This window comes from Thamnophis sirtalis, unplaced genomic scaffold, assembly GCF_051295495.1.
Source record: "Thamnophis sirtalis isolate CommonGarterSnake01/CBP01778 unplaced genomic scaffold, rThaSir2_p1.2 scaffold_4, whole genome shotgun sequence".
NCBI lineage: Eukaryota > Metazoa > Chordata > Lepidosauria > Squamata > Natricidae > Thamnophis > Thamnophis sirtalis.
Genome location: NW_028261384.1, coordinates 127,225,419 through 127,241,400, shown reverse-complemented (window position 1 = coordinate 127,241,400; position 15,982 = coordinate 127,225,419). Strand labels below are relative to the sequence as shown.

General features: G+C 40.8%; 1 pseudogene; it reads right to left on the bottom strand.

Moving 5' to 3' along the window:
* Positions 1 to 5,647, bottom strand: part of LOC148046457 (vomeronasal type-2 receptor 116-like) — a 10,068-nt pseudogene extending 4,421 nt beyond the window's left edge.
* Positions 5,648 to 15,982: the final 10,335 nt, after the last annotated feature.

Sequence of the window (15,982 nt, the reverse complement as noted above, 5' to 3'; positions counted from 1 at the left end):
TACATACATACATACACATACACACACACATACACGCACACACACACACACACTGTATATTTTAGACTTGGTCTAAAATAATAATTTATTAAGTACCTGTCTTTATTGGCATCTATGACATTGCAAAGCTATTATGCTTACTCTCCAAAGACAATTTCTGTGCCTATTAGTTAAAGAAGTCAACAGACTGAGATAACATAGTCCATAACTAAGAGGGCCAAAATAAAGGATACAATGTTTTATGCCAACTATTTCAAAAGTAAACATACTCTTCCCCATTTTCCAGGATATTTCTACTTAATATAAACTTTATTCAGAGATGAGGCTTTGAGATTTTCATTAATAATCATATTTTATAGTATATAAATGAAAGAGAAATCTAGATTCAAACAGCTAACCTGATTAAAGCCTGCTGGCCATGTGATGAAATCTACAAAAATATTGAAGAACTTGTCTGCTGGAGCTGTGGGATCTACCACTCCAACTTTGACCCTAAGGAAGGACTGGTTTGGGAATGTGATCCAGTTGATAATATCATATCCACCAATGAATTCTCCATTTTCATCAAAGGAGATCTTTTCTCCAACACTGTTGTTGAATCTGACACTTCTCATAAAAGAATGAACCTGAAATATAGCAACACAGAAAAAGGGAGAAAGAGAGAACAGGATAAAGGGGGAGAGAAAAAATATTCATATGTTCAAAACATATATATGGATGCTTCTTTAAAGAAAGAAAATTTAAAACTTTTTGGTTGTGGGCCAATACCAATCAAATAACATAACATTTATTCCAAAATAGCAGAAGAGATAGTTTATCAGATTACATGAAATAAAATTAGCATAGTATTGCAATATAAAAAGGCAAACAAACTACACTTTGTAGTTTTGGTGAAAGCTACTTAAACTAGATGGCTTCTGATAAATAGATAATATATAAAATGATGCATAAGATTATGAAACTTTAATACTATTTTCACTTCTAAAGAGCCATGTACTTGCTCTAGCCATGCTAAAGTTTATTTGAATTATTGCAATTCCAATCCTATACTAGAAGCAACATAAATAATAAAAAAGTACATAGCTGAATATATATATATATATATATATATATATATATATGTATGTATGTATGTATGTATGTATGTATGTATGTATGTATGTATGTATGTATGTATGTATAAATGCATCTATGTATACACAGTGTACATACATACAGCAAGACATACTTTTTCAGTAGTGCTATTTTTAAATCTTGTTCTTGTCTTATATTTTTAAATATGTAATCTTATATTGAAAACAGAGAGGAATATGATCGTAAGGCTTATCGAGTTATGTTAACCTAGATGGGCTCAAGATCACTTCACTTATATATAAAGTTTCTTATTTTTTTCATTTTTATAACATATAACGACATGCATACTATTACATAGCCAACATCATATTGTATTATTAAATGTTTATATCAATTCATCTTTCCATCAACTCCCAAAAACTATTCTTGGCTCTTCTGCTCTCCATACACCATATTTGTATCTTATCCATCACTTTCTTCTCCCTCTCTCCTCCCCCTCCCTCTCTCCTTTCTTCCCTCTGTCATCATCCTCTTCTCTACTTCCCCTTTCTCTCTCCTTCTCTTCTCTCCCCTTTCCACTCCTCATTTCTTTCCTCCTCTTCCCCCGCTTGCCTTCTCCCCTATCCCTCTCTTCTTCCCTTACCACTCTCCTCTACTTCACACTCTTCACCTCATTTACTTGGTATATTTCAGCTTCTGAGTGAGCTCCATTTTATATTGATGGTATTTATAATTCCTTTTCAATATACATATTTAATTTTAACATATAGCTTCCTCCTTCTTTTTTAAAAGAGAAAAAAATGTATACTTATATAGTCATTGTGCTTTTACACCCTCCATCTCCAGCCTAATTTTGGCCAAGATGTAGACCTGCTTACAATTTCCAGCTATTCTCATCATTATATTTATATAATTATGCATCCTTACATGCCCCCCCTTGTGATTCTCTCTTTAAATCCCAATAGTTTTCTATTGTAAGTATATTTCATGTTCCCTCCATTTTTCCATATCTTGGTTTAGGTTAGCCTTAATTGTCTTTAAATAGCAATACTTACTGTTCAATGTATAGAGTATAGAGTATAGAAGTTTATTTGTATGCCGCCCTTTTCCCTGGGGGGACTCAGGGCGGCTCACAACCCAAAAGGGAGGGGGAGACAAACTTTTAACATAAAGACAATACATAATTAAAAACACAACATTCATACCATTCGGGCGGGTTACAGTCTTAGCCCCAGGCCTGATGGGATAGCCAGATTTTGAGGGCTGTGCGGAACGTCTGGAGGTTGGTGAGGGTATGAATCTCCATGGGGAGATCGTTCCATAGGGTCGGAGCTACCACCGAGAAGGCTCTCCTCCGCGTAGTTGCCAGTCAGCATTGACCGGCAGATGGAACTCGGAGGAGCAATAGCAATAGCAGTAGACTTATATACCACTTCATAGGCCTTTCAGGTCTCTCTAAGCGGTTTACAGAGAGTCAGCATATTGCCCCCAACAATCTGGGTCCTCATTTTACCCACCTCGGAAGGATGGAAGGCTGAGTCAACCCTGAGCCGGTGAGATTTGAACCGCTGACCTGCTGATCTAGCAGTAGCCTGCAGTGCTGCATTTAACCACTGCGCCACCTTGGCTCTCTCTAGGAGGCCTAATCAATGAGATCTAATAGGTCGTGTGGAGGTAATTGGCAGTAGGCGGTCTCTCAAGTACCCAGATCCACTACCATGTAGGGCTTTATGGGTGACAAGTAGCACCTTGAAGCGTACCCGGAGATCGACAGGTAGCCAGTGCAGCTCGCGGAGGATAGGTGTTATGTGGGTGAAGCGAGGTGCACCCACAATCGCTCGCGCGGCCGCATTCTGGACTAGCTGAAGTCGCCGAATACTCTACAAGGGCAGCCCCATGTAGAGCACATTGCAGTACTCCAGCCTAGAGGTCACAAGGGCATGAGTGACTGTTGTGAGAGCCTCCCGGTTCAGGTAGGGGCGCAACTGGTGCACCAGGCGAACCTGGGCAAATGCCCCCCTGGTCACAGCTGACAAATGGTGTTCGAAAGTCAGCTGTGGATCCAGGAGGACTCCCAAGTTGCGGACCCTGTCTGAGGGGTATAATGTTTGACCCCCCAGCCTGAGAGGTGGAATGCTTGCCAAATTGGTGGGAGGGAAACACAACAGCCACTCGGTCTTATCTGGGTTGAACACGAGTTTGTTAGCCCTCATCCAGTCCCTAACAGCTTCAAGTCCCTGGTTCATCATGTCCACCGCTTCATTGAGTTGGCACGGGGCGGACAGATACAACTGCGTATCGTCCGCATACTGGTGGTATTTTATCCCGTGCCGCCGAATGATCTCGCCCAGCGGTTTCATGTAGATGTTAAAAAGTAGGGGGGACAAGACCGAACCCTGCGGCACCCCATATCTTAGGGGCCTAGGGGTCGATCTCTGCCCTCCAACTAACACCGACTGCGACCTGTCCGAGAGGTAAGAGGAGAACCACTGCAAAACAGTGCCTCCCACCCACACCTCCCGCAGTCGTCGCAGAAGGATACCATGGTAGATGGTATCGAAAGCCGCTGAGAGGTCAAGGAGAACCAGGATGGAGGCAAAGCCTCCGTCCCTGGCTCTCCAGAGGTCATCGGTCAATGCGACCAAAGCGGTTTCTGTGCTGTAGCCAGGCCTGAAGCCGGACTGGAATGGGTCAAGGTAGCTAGCTTCCTCCAAGGACCGCTGGAGCTGAAAGGCCACCACCTTCTCAACAACCTTCCCCACAAAGGGGAGGTTGGAGACTGGACGGTAATTGTTAAGAACGGCTGGATCCAAGGATGGTTTCTTCAGGAGGGGTCTCACCACCGCCTCTTTAAGTGCGGGGGGAAAGACCCCCCTGAAGGGAGGCGGTAACAACCGCCTGGATCCAGCCCCGTGTCACCTCCCTGCTGTTAGCAACCAGCCAGGAGGTGCACGGGTCCAGTACACATGTGGAGGCACTCACAGCTCTCATGGCCTTGTCCACGTCCCCAGGGGCAACATCCTGTAACTCAACCCAGGGGTGGTCTACCAGATTATCCCCTTGTACCTCGGCTGGAGCTGCAGAATTGGAGTCCAACTCCGACCGAAACCGAGCAACTTTGTCCGCTAAGAACTGGACGTAGTCCTCAGCCCTACCCTGCAGGGGATCCCCCGTGTCCCTCCTGTTTAGGAGGGAACGGGTTATCCTAAACAGGGTGGCTGGGCGCAACTCAGCGGAGGCAATCAAGGTGGCAATACAAGCTCTTTTCGCCGTCCTAATTGCCCTGATGTATTCCTTGATGCATGATGTTAAAAGTGCTCGGCTCGATTCGGATTTGTTGGACCTCCATAGGTGCTCTAGGCGTCTCTTCCGGTGCTTCCTCTCCCGGAGTTCCTCGGTAAACCAAGGAGGCCTCCTGGATCCACTGCCTCGGAGCAGCCGTAGTGGCGCAATCCGGTCAAGAGACTCCGACGCTGCCGAGTTCCAGGCAGTAACCAGAGTCTCCACCAGACTGTGGGCAAGAGTATCAGGAATAACCCCAAGCTCCGTCTGGAACCTCAAGGGGTCCATAAGTCGCCTTGGGCGGAACCACCTGGTTGGTTCCTCCTCCCTACAGTGGAGGTTTGGTCTCCGAAAGTCAAGCCTCAGTAGGCAGTGGTCTGACCACAACAGAGGTATGATCTCACTACCCCTCAGACCAAGCTCACAAGTCCACTGCTCCGAGAGAAATACGAGGTCGAGCGTGTGACCCGCTGAGTGGGTTGGGCCCCGAATTACCTGGGTCAAGCCCATGGCTGTCATGGAAGCCATGAACTCCTGCGCTCCATCAGAGTGTTCACCGAGCGAAGGCAAATTGAAATCCCTCAGAACCATAAGCCTGGGGAACTCAATTGCCAGCTCGGCTACCGACTCGAAGAGCGAGGGGAGGGCTGCTGCAACGCTGTTGGGAGGCAGGTACATTAACAGCAAACCCACTTGACCCTTGAGGTCCAACTTCACCAGCAGGGACTCACACCCGAGAAGCTCCGGAGCAGGGATCCTATGAGGTACTAGAGACTCTCGGATAACAATACCCACACCTCCACCCCTTCCCTGGGCTCTCGGCTGATGGAGCACCTGAACAATGTTCATTACAATTCCCTTAATCTACTATATAGAATAACAAGTGATACATATCTCACTTTGTTCATCATCTTAGAAGTTCTATATATGTCCATGTTTCGTACTATATATTTTAACCCATGTTTAATTGTACTTCTATTGTCATATTCAATCAATTAGCAACTCAGTTTAATTACCATGTATAAAAGTCAATCACAAACCTCTGCTTTACAATCTCCTCATATCAGTTTCATATTTGTCCATATTCCATATATTTTAACCTTTATTTAATTATCTTTCCATTATCATATTCAATCATTTAGCAATTCAATTTTATTTTCACATTTAGGAGTAAACCCCTTATCTCAGCTTTATGACTGTGGATTAAATGAATCTTCTTACCAGTCTTTCATCTTGTCCTCACATTCCTGTTCAGTTGCTTTAACTGGAATCCAGCTACTTGTGCAGCCATGTTGCCATGCTGCCACCCCTCCTCTGATTCAGAGGGCAAATCTCTGACCTGAGAGGGACCTGTTGCCTCCCATTGGATCTGATGGGATGCTACTCCTTCTTCGCCCCCCCCCTCCAGGGAGGGTCTGATCCAAAAAGGATCTCAGAATAGATTTGTCAGACAGGGTTCATGTGAGGCTCTTGAGAGCTCACCCCCCCACACACACATCTGTTCAGCTGGAGAACTTCTGGTTGTTCAAGATAATTTCATTTAAAGGAGTCATGTGCATTCAATCATGGCTTCCATAAGAAACACAGCTACAATGTCTGATATCCCAATTCCTGACCAGCTAATAAGAGACTAAGAAAATCAACCTCCATGCATCTCTACAGCTAATAGGAATGGTCTTGAAGGACATGGTGAAGAACCACTATCAAGGCAACAGTCAAATAAGAACTTTACCATGGACCAAGAAATATAACTTGAGAAAACATTTCAGTCACACCCAGATCAAATAAAGCGTATGAGGAAGGGCTAAGCAAATTCAGACTTGTAGGACTGTGTTACTATAAAATTAGTCCTGGCCTAAATGGTATTAGTTTCTCAGTCAACATTTGAGGGTCTCTGTAAATGAGGCAGCAGAGCAACACATAAATACAAGTGACACTTGTGTAATGACTGCTTGTTCAACAACAATTTGAAATTGAAATGTTGCAGAATGAGTAGCACATATTATTTCCTTGAAATTCTGTCACAGCACCCCTGTGGTCATATGATCACAATCTTGGATCTTGGCAACTGCTCTGGATTTGTGACTATTGTGTCCTCCTAAATTTACATGGTTGTGATTTGTAACTTTCCTTGCTGGCTTTCCACAAGCAAAGTCAATCAGGAAACTAAAAGGAAGTTGGAAACTGGCGTCTTTTAGAACTGATATTGTTAAACCACATGGTCACACTTATAACTTCATCACTTGACAATGGAAATTCAGGCTTCAATTACCATTATTAAGCAAAGACTACCTATAAAATGTTCTTTATAATGAAAGACAGTCTAATTTTTAGAAAGTGGGATCTAAAGTTAATTTAGAAAATAATTTTAGAAAGGTGGATATAAAAATCTACACACCTGTTTGCATTCCTTTTTGTGTTGGAAGCACCAAAGCACTTCTTAGTTCGAAAGAATTAGCCAGTAACATCACTGTTGCCAAACCGATGCTTGCTTGGAGGATCCTTTCACGACCCCATTAACATGCCCACTGAAGTGTTACCTATCCAACTAGTAATTCCATGCATTCAAACTGCTAGGTCAGGAGGAACAGGAGCAATTGATGCGAGATCGCCTTCCATGCAGGAGTACTTGGGTCTCCTCATGAACCATCATGCTGCTATACATCTTAGTTAAATTGCTGGGTTCTAAAGATATAAAAATATCTAGACTAAGATAATTCACTTCCATTTTTCTCCATCTTTCCTATAACATGTTCACTGTACGATTTAGTTTATTGTTTTTTTTCACTTGAACTGAAACTGAAACCATTTTGGGGAGGTAAGATAAAATAAACATGTATAATAAAGTGGCTGTATAAATGTACACACTGTTAAACTAATATTCTGTTGAAGCACCTTTTGAGTTTATGGCAGAATTCAGTCTTTTGCAGTCGGAACCCTTAAGTATGGTACATCTAATCTCGGCAATCTATCCCCACTCTTCCTTGCCAAAGCAGTCCAAATCTGTCATTTTGCAAGGGCATCTCCTGTGCATTGCTTTCTTCAGGTCAACCCACAGATTTTTTTTAAATATTCAAAAATTCAAACCTTTGTTGTTCTTCTGATGAATCCATTATTATGCTGATTTAGAGGTATGCTTTGGGTCGTTGTCAGATTGAAAGGTGAAAATCCTCTTCAACTTCAGCATTTTAGCAGAAGCCTGAAGTCTTTGTGGCAAGATTGATTGATTTGGAAGGGTTCATATTTCTCTCCATCTTGACTAAAGCCCCAGTTCCACCTGAAGAAAAGCAGTCCCAATGCACAATGCTACCACCACCACCATGCTTCACTATGGATATGTTGCACCTTTGTGTACAGCACAGTGTTATTTTTTTGTGCTTTTGCTTGAAATTCTGTTAGGAATTTTACGGCCAAAATTTCAACATTGGTCTTATCAGACCACAAAATATTTTCACATGTGCTTTTGCCAGACCTAATCAGTGGTAGGATTCAAATAATTTAATAACCGGTTCTCTGTCCTAATGATCAGATGGGTAGGTGGGCCTCAGTGGTCATTTGACTGGGTGGGCATGACCAATTCAACATCACTCACATTGATGGGTGCTTTGCCTTAGCTGTTACAATGTAATAAGGGTTAACCGGAGTGGCAGTTTCTGCAAGCAGGGCAATAAAGATTAGGCTAGAATGTTTCCTTCCTGCCTTCCTTACAGGATTAGCCATGTAAAGTGGGGAAAAAACAAAAGAAGATTTCTTGCTACAACTAATTCTCCAAACTGCTTAGAAAGTTAACAACCGGTTCTCCCGAATGGGTACGAACCGGCTGAATCCCACCACTGGACCTAATGCAGGTCTTTTTGGTAAGTGTAGCCAGGCTTCAATGTTTTTCTTTGTAAGAAAAACCTTCCATCTTGGGGTGAAATTCAGCAGATTCTGACAGGTTCTGGAGAACCAGTAGTGGAAATTTGGAGTAGTTCGGAGAAATACCACCTCTTGACGTCCCCAGGAGTAAGGAGAGAATGGAGATTTTGCAGTATTCTTCCCCTGCCACACCCACCAAGCCACGGCCACAGAACCAGTAGTAAACAAAATTGAATTTCACCCCTGACCCTAACCCACAGCTCAGATATATGAAGAATATAGGAGTTTATAGAACACAATCAGGACTTGCCAGAAATTCCTGCAGCTCCTATTTATGCTGTTGTAGGCCTCTTGACAGCCTCTTGGGCCGGTTTTCTTCTGTTCCTTCAATTAATTTTGGAGGGACATCTAACTCTTGGCAATGCAACTGCTGTGCCATATTTTCTCCCCTTGCTGATGACTGTCTTTACTGTGTTCTATGATATATCCAATACATCAGAAATTATTTTGTACCTTTCTTCTGACTGATACCTTCCTACTATGAGATCTCTTTGGTGTTTTTATGCTCTTTGCAGATCATAGCTTTTCCTGTAAGAGGCAACTGAGTAAGTGTCAGAAAAATCCCACTAGAACATCTGTACTTTATATAAGCTAGATTAGAGACATTTGAATTGATAATGGTGTGTACTGACTACGAATGTCCATCAATTTGAAGGTGATTAATTATGAAGAGAGCCATATCCCCACATACAGGAAGATGCACACACTTATCCAACCAATCAGGGATGAGTTCTGGCTGCTGCTACTGCCGATTTGTTCAGAAATGTGCTTTACGCGCATGTGCAGTTGATTTGCCTTTGGTGTGCACTACCCACACATGCACAGAAGCAAAAAAGAAGATTGTGGCATCTATGGTGCCTCCGAGAGAACCATTCTGCAGGTGTGGCAGGCCGAGTTACTACCTACTCAGCCGAACCGGTCCGAACTGGTAGGAACCCACCTCTGCAATCAATTTATTGTATATGTTTATTGTTATTTTCCCCCATAAGACTTCAATTATTTTTTAAATTGAATTGTACAGCTTTCAGACTTAATGTCAATATTGTTTGCTAGAGTTTACGGACAGATATAGCAAGTACTGATATGATAGAGGCATCATAAGGGCACCAGCATGACTAACATCCCCCTCCTACTGTCCCCATTATTTGTACCCATTTCCTCTGTTCTTATTCATGTTTATTCTTATTCACATTATCTTGTACATGTGTGACAAACTAAAATGAATAAATAAATAAATAATTGTAGTTTCTGCCCTACTCTAAAAACTTACCTCCCACCACACTTGATTGTGAAACTGTTTTCTTCCTTCTTTCACTATTAATTTTTCCCTGGATTTGGATAAATACAGAGATTGCAAAGCATGGGCCACAACATGGACTGCATTGTAAATATTGTAACTCTGTCCACTCATGCGTGTCTCAAACACAGATGTGGGAAGGGTCTCAATCCTCTCCTGTCCAGTACATTTCTTCTCAAATTTCTCCATTTTTGAGTTTGCAAAGAAACAATCAAATGCCTGTTCCCAAAAATCTTTCCGAAAATGATCATGTTGGTTGTTATTAGGACTTAAGTTCTGAAGAAATTCCTGGAATTCTGGAACCTCCTTTGTGTGAACTGCAAAGGATAAAGCACCATGTAGGAAATTGATGTCGCATGATTTATGAACAGACATTGAAGTGTAATCTGTCTGAGCAGTTATAAGCCAAATCTTTTTCTTCCTTGGTATATCCTCCACTTCTGAAAACTGGAGGAAAGTTCTCACAACTGATATGGACTGAATTTCACCATATAAGATGATCACATTAGCTGTGCTGTTCATGAAAACATGGTATATATATAATCCTTCCTCCATAGTATCAATAAAATCACCATAAAAAGCTACATTTGGTAACTCTGCTTTGTATTCAGTGCAGATGCCATGCTCGGAAAATGTGGGGATCATCTCCTGGAGAAATTTTTCTCCTTTCTCATCCTTTACTACAAGAATTCCAATCCAGATCCATCTAAAATACAGCAGTAGCTGCAAGAGGCCCTTACGTTGGTAGGATTCAGCTGGAAACATTTGTTGGAAGAAAATTGATTGAGTCTCTTGATCCATGACTGGAGCAGAGCCATAGGTCAACTACAGGAACATAAACATATGCAATTCCAAAGGTCGACGTGAGCCTCTGAAAATGTGGATATTCATTTCAGTCTTTGACTCCCCTTGAGTTTATATAATGAAATACTAGTGATTTTTATTTTGAAATATCAACCAAAATGACCCTCCTAAAGTATCACTAAATACCTTTTCCTGGAACTAGTTTCATTGTGAATATTTCAGATATTCAATATTTGTTCAAAGTTTGGAATTGTGGAATGATTTGCTATGCTAAACATACCCACTGTCTGTTCAGAGTTACAATTATTCATGCTGCTATGGTGATCCTAACAAGCAAAAAATAATAACTAGAAATTTCAACATTCTCTCTTTTTTTACAGAGAAAAGCATACAGATGTCTGGGGGGTAAGGGAGAATGATAATGTATATCTTCAGTATATCTTACCTGAGGAACTTTGTAGATGCACAATATAGTTGCCATGTGAAGAGCGATGTCAGGTCCCCCAATGACTGCAGCCAAAGTTTTTGGGACCCCACACTTATAGTTAGGGATGAATTTTCCCTGAGTGACAGGGAGCAACATTGAGGCAAAGTAAGTCCAGCTGGACTAAAATGACTGTTAAAAATGTGGAACCCCAGCGTGACATTGGGTAGAATCTGAGGGTTTTCATTGATCTGTTTTATAGTAAAAACTAAGGCCATAATATGCTGGTAATTCTGAAAAAATATTCTGTAAAACCAAGAAAATCAAAATTAAAAGTGCACTATTTTTTTTTTAATGACACAATCTTTCAGTAAAACACATTTTGTGAAATGTGTTTCAGTACAGTATTTTATTATTCATCTAAGATCCTGGGAAATGCAAAGCAAAATGCTAACACACACACACACACACAGAGAGAGAGAGACACATCTATATCTATCTATCTATCTATATCTATATCTATATCTATATCTATATCTATATCTATATCTATATCTATATCTATACCTATACCTATACCTATACCTATACCTATACCTATACCTATACCTATACCTATACCTATACCTATACCTATACCTATACCTATACCTATATCTATATCTAATCTATATCTATATCTATCTATCTATCTACCTACCTATCTACCTATCTACATACACACACAGACACAGACACACACAGACACACACAGACACACACAGACACACAGACACACAGACACAGACACACACACACACACACACATATATATATATATATATACAGGGCGGGGCATAACCTTTTCCTAGGGGGTCACAGCAACACTTGTAATAACAACACAAATAATTCATACACCATTCGAAAGCCCATCAAAAACTGAGTTTATTGACACGATTTAATAGTCAGTATGACCACCATTAGCCCTTCGAACAGCATTCAAACGAGGTGGATAAGAACACAACAAATCTTCAAACAGTTCCGTTCGATTTTCCAGATTTTTCAACACAGTTTCCAAATTCATTCTCAAAGTTTCAACCGAATATCGATTTTGACCTTGCTCCTGAATCATCAGAGCTTCCACTTCATCCTTAATTATGGCCCCAATGTTCTCTGCCGGATTGAGATCTGGCGAATTTCCCGGCCAGACGTCATTGCCCCAAAATTCGACATTGTTTTCCTTTAACAATTGCTGAGTCGCATTTGCACGCATGCAAGGAGCTTTGTCATGAAGAAAGACAGCCTCACCAACCACCAAGACATTGTCTGGATCACTGAGAAATGGAATGACATTCTCCAATAAAATTTTCTCATGGAAATAACTGCCATCCCAGGATTCCCCTTTATCCTTCAAAACCCAATGCAGTTTCTTGGCTGTGAAAATGACGAAAATCCCGATGCAAGTCGGATTGCGAACGATTTGTCGATATCGTTCATGTTTGGCGATGTCGTCGACGTCTTTAGCCCAAATTCGATCGTTCTGGAAATTCGGTTTTCGAATGGCATAAACGAAGAATTCGTCAGATGGCGCCAAATGAAGAAAATCTTCCTCGGTCCATTCAGACAACCAATCGCACAACCAAAGCCGATCTTGAACGTGTGTTTGAGTTTTCAATGGTTTGCAAATGACGTGGAATGGCTTCAAACCTTCTCGTTCTCGATATCGGCCGATTGTCCTTTGATCAACTCGTTTTCCACGAATTTGAAGGATTTCTTGGGCCACTTTTCGGTTTCCTTTTTGTTGTTTGCGACTGCCAGTTGCAATGATGGCTTTGCTTTCTTGGGACAGTTGCAGAGGACGCCCTTCTCCAAATTTTGTGAAACATTCTTGGGCTGTTTTGTTCCAATTATCAGTAACCCAATCCGGATGACGTTTCAATTTGTTTGCAATCCATTTTCGATTGATAAACGTCGCTCCAGCATCGCGAGCCTCTCGAAAGGCAATGCATTTTATTCTGTCAATGATCCTTTGTTCTTCCGAATCGAATTTTCCAGCCATTCTTAAAGCAAATTTAACATTTAATAGCTCATTCAATTCAGTTTTTTATGGGCTTTAAAATGAGGTGTCGCGGAAGTTGTAAACTGCTGTCGATCTTGCTGTGACCCCCTAGGAAAAGGTTATGCCCCGCCCTGTATATATATATACAGAACCCTGGATCAAAATTGTAAGTATTATTTCTTAATATATTAGAAAGGTCCAGTATCCAACCTCCATTTTTAAATATGGATGAAATTGCTAAATTCATGTAAATTCAATTATCACGGGAAATATGTCCCCTGAAAACACTTCAAGCTTCATATGATTTAACAGCAATGTCCAGAACTTGATAATCAAGTCATTTTGTACATACATAAGTCCATCATGAAATCCCTGAGAAGGATGTTGACTGAAATCAATGGGTTTAGAAAATGTAAAGAATACAGAAATAATGCCAGCAATGTTAATCTCTCCAAGCTGATGATGTGTGTGATGAATAGGAGAAAGCTCATCAAAACCACATTGAAGACTAGGATTCTTGCACACCACTTGAGGCATTACTATTAACAGTAATGGCATGAATGCTAACATCTTCCATGAGTGTCTTGTTTTTGTGTACAAATGTCTATGTCTGCAACAAGATATTTGAAGAAGATCAGACTCCACTGTCTCCTTGAGACATTTTTCAAAGAGAAATAGAGAATATAACATACTATCAAATCAACTCACAAAGCTTTGGGGCTTCCATCCATGGGATGGAATATCATGGGGACAATAAATAACATCTTTCAGGGACAGTAACACCTTTTTCCATGGAGACCAATAGGATTTGGAAGAGACAAACAAGCTAATTCCATTATGATAGAAACACTGTCACCTATGTAAACATCTTCAAAACATCTGAGGGCCTCCTGCGGCAAGAAAGAAGGAGCTACAAAGACAAAAAGAATATCTTAAGATCTTTAAACCAAAATAGAGATAATTATGGGCATATGTATAGGTATTGATTATAGCTACTGTAGATTTATTATTCTATTCTATTCAACTCTGTTCTGTTCTGCTCTGTTCTGCTCATACGTTATAACTGCATCACTTAGCAATAGATATTCATCCCCTAGTTACTATAGTTAAGTCAGGACTACCTATAAAATGAACAGGATAACCGACAGCCTTACTTACCGTATTTTTCAGAGTATAAGATGCACCTTTTTCCCTCAAAAAAGAGGCTGAAAATCTTGGTTCGTCTTATACATGGCCATGCAGAGCCTGTAGAAGGCTTTTAAAGAGCTCCTGGGGGATGGGGAGGGGAAAATGAGTGAAAAATAAGCATTTTTTGCTCAATTTTGCACCCCCAGCCTCCAAGAGTACTCTGTAAGCCTCCTAAAGGCTATACATATAATTTTGTTTTGCAAAAATGGGCCTTTTTTGCTCATTTTGGGGCCCCTCACCCCCCCATCATAATTTGGAAAAAGCATTATATGTAGCTTTTTTAAGGTGGTGTGTATTCTGTCTCAATTTCAAAAATGTATTGAATGGCTTGTAACTCAATGATTTCCTTTATATTTATGCATTCTTCCAGAAATAGGGATGGTGGGTTTTTTTGTGTTTTTTTTTTTTTTTTTGCAATACTTGGTTACCATGTAAGATTGGCCTATAATAGAATCTGCTGCTAATTTGTGAAGACTGCATTGGGAAACAGACAAAGGACAGTATGGGTAAGCACATAGCAGAGTGAGGATTGGTTTACCAGCCATAGAACAGAGGAAAAAGTCAGCTTTGGTAAGGGCTCAAAGCAGAGTGTTAATTTGAAAACTAAAGAATGTAGGAGTCAGAATATGGAACTGAAGAATTGGACAAGAAGCAGAACATTAAAAAAAAAAGTTCAGTTGCTTTTTGAAAAAGTAACTTTGAGACAACCTTGACCTGGATGATTGTAAATCTCCATAGAAATTGAGTCAAAATAGAGTTCTGTTTAACTCTCTTGGAGTTAGGGTGAGTCACTTCTCCACTAATCTACCATTTAACCTATGTTGAAGTCCCTTTATATAACATTCTAAGTACAGGAAGCCCTTAACTTGTAACAATAATTTTGATCAGAATTATAGTCATATGTCATGACAAACATTAAGCAGGTCACTTCGTAGATATGTTCAATCTTTCTTTAAAGACATAAAGCAGGGGTGGGTTACTGCCTGAGTTACTGCCGGTTCGCTTCATGCGCGCTTTGTGGATATATACCTTCTCTGGAGGTTTTTAAGAAGGAACATGTCCATAATAGATTAGGGTATACCATGCTTGAAGAGGGGTTGGATTAGAAAACCTCCAAGGTCCCCTCCAACTCTGTTATTCTTTATAAATCTCGCCTTTCAGTCTTACCAAAAGAATGGTGATAAACAATACTTGGAAATGTACATCAGGACTTCTGATAGCAAAATCTCATCTTAGTATCAAGGGGAAGATGACTTTGAAAAATCTTCCTGTCTCACTATAATATGCAAGACAAGGTGAGGACCGACTGGAAGGGAAGGGGCGAGGAAAGGCCAGGTCAGGAGCCCATTGATGTGAGTGATGTTGAGTTGGCTATGCCCACCCAGTCACATGACTACCCAGCTATGCCCACCAAGCCACACCCACCAAGTCACGCCCATAGATCATTTATCAAATGACAAAATTATTTAAATCCCACCACTGGATATAGAATAAGATAAAGTAGGGTAGGGCAAGGCAGGGCAGGCCAGAGCAGAATTACAGTAATGCCTTTACACATACATATGTTTACATCCCTATTTCTCTTTATGGATCTAATGATTTTAATTTTTGTCTTGTGGCTCATGTGTTCCTGTCTCTGCAAGTCCTCACATGATTTGAAGTTGTTCACATATGTGACTGTCTCAGTATCATTATGACATTAGCCAGTTTGTCTCTTCCAATTCCTATGGGGCTCCATGAAAATAGGAGCAACTGACATTGAATAATTGTAATTTTTGTGCCCATCTTTTTCCAATCCATGGCTGGGCGCATCAAAGCTCTGAGTTGTTTTGATAGTATGTTGCTCTCTCTAGTTTTGTCTGAAAAACATCTCCAGAAGGCGTATCAGTCTGATCTACTTCAAAGATCTTGTTGCAAACAAAGGCATTTGTACACAGAAGGAAGGCACTCATGGAAG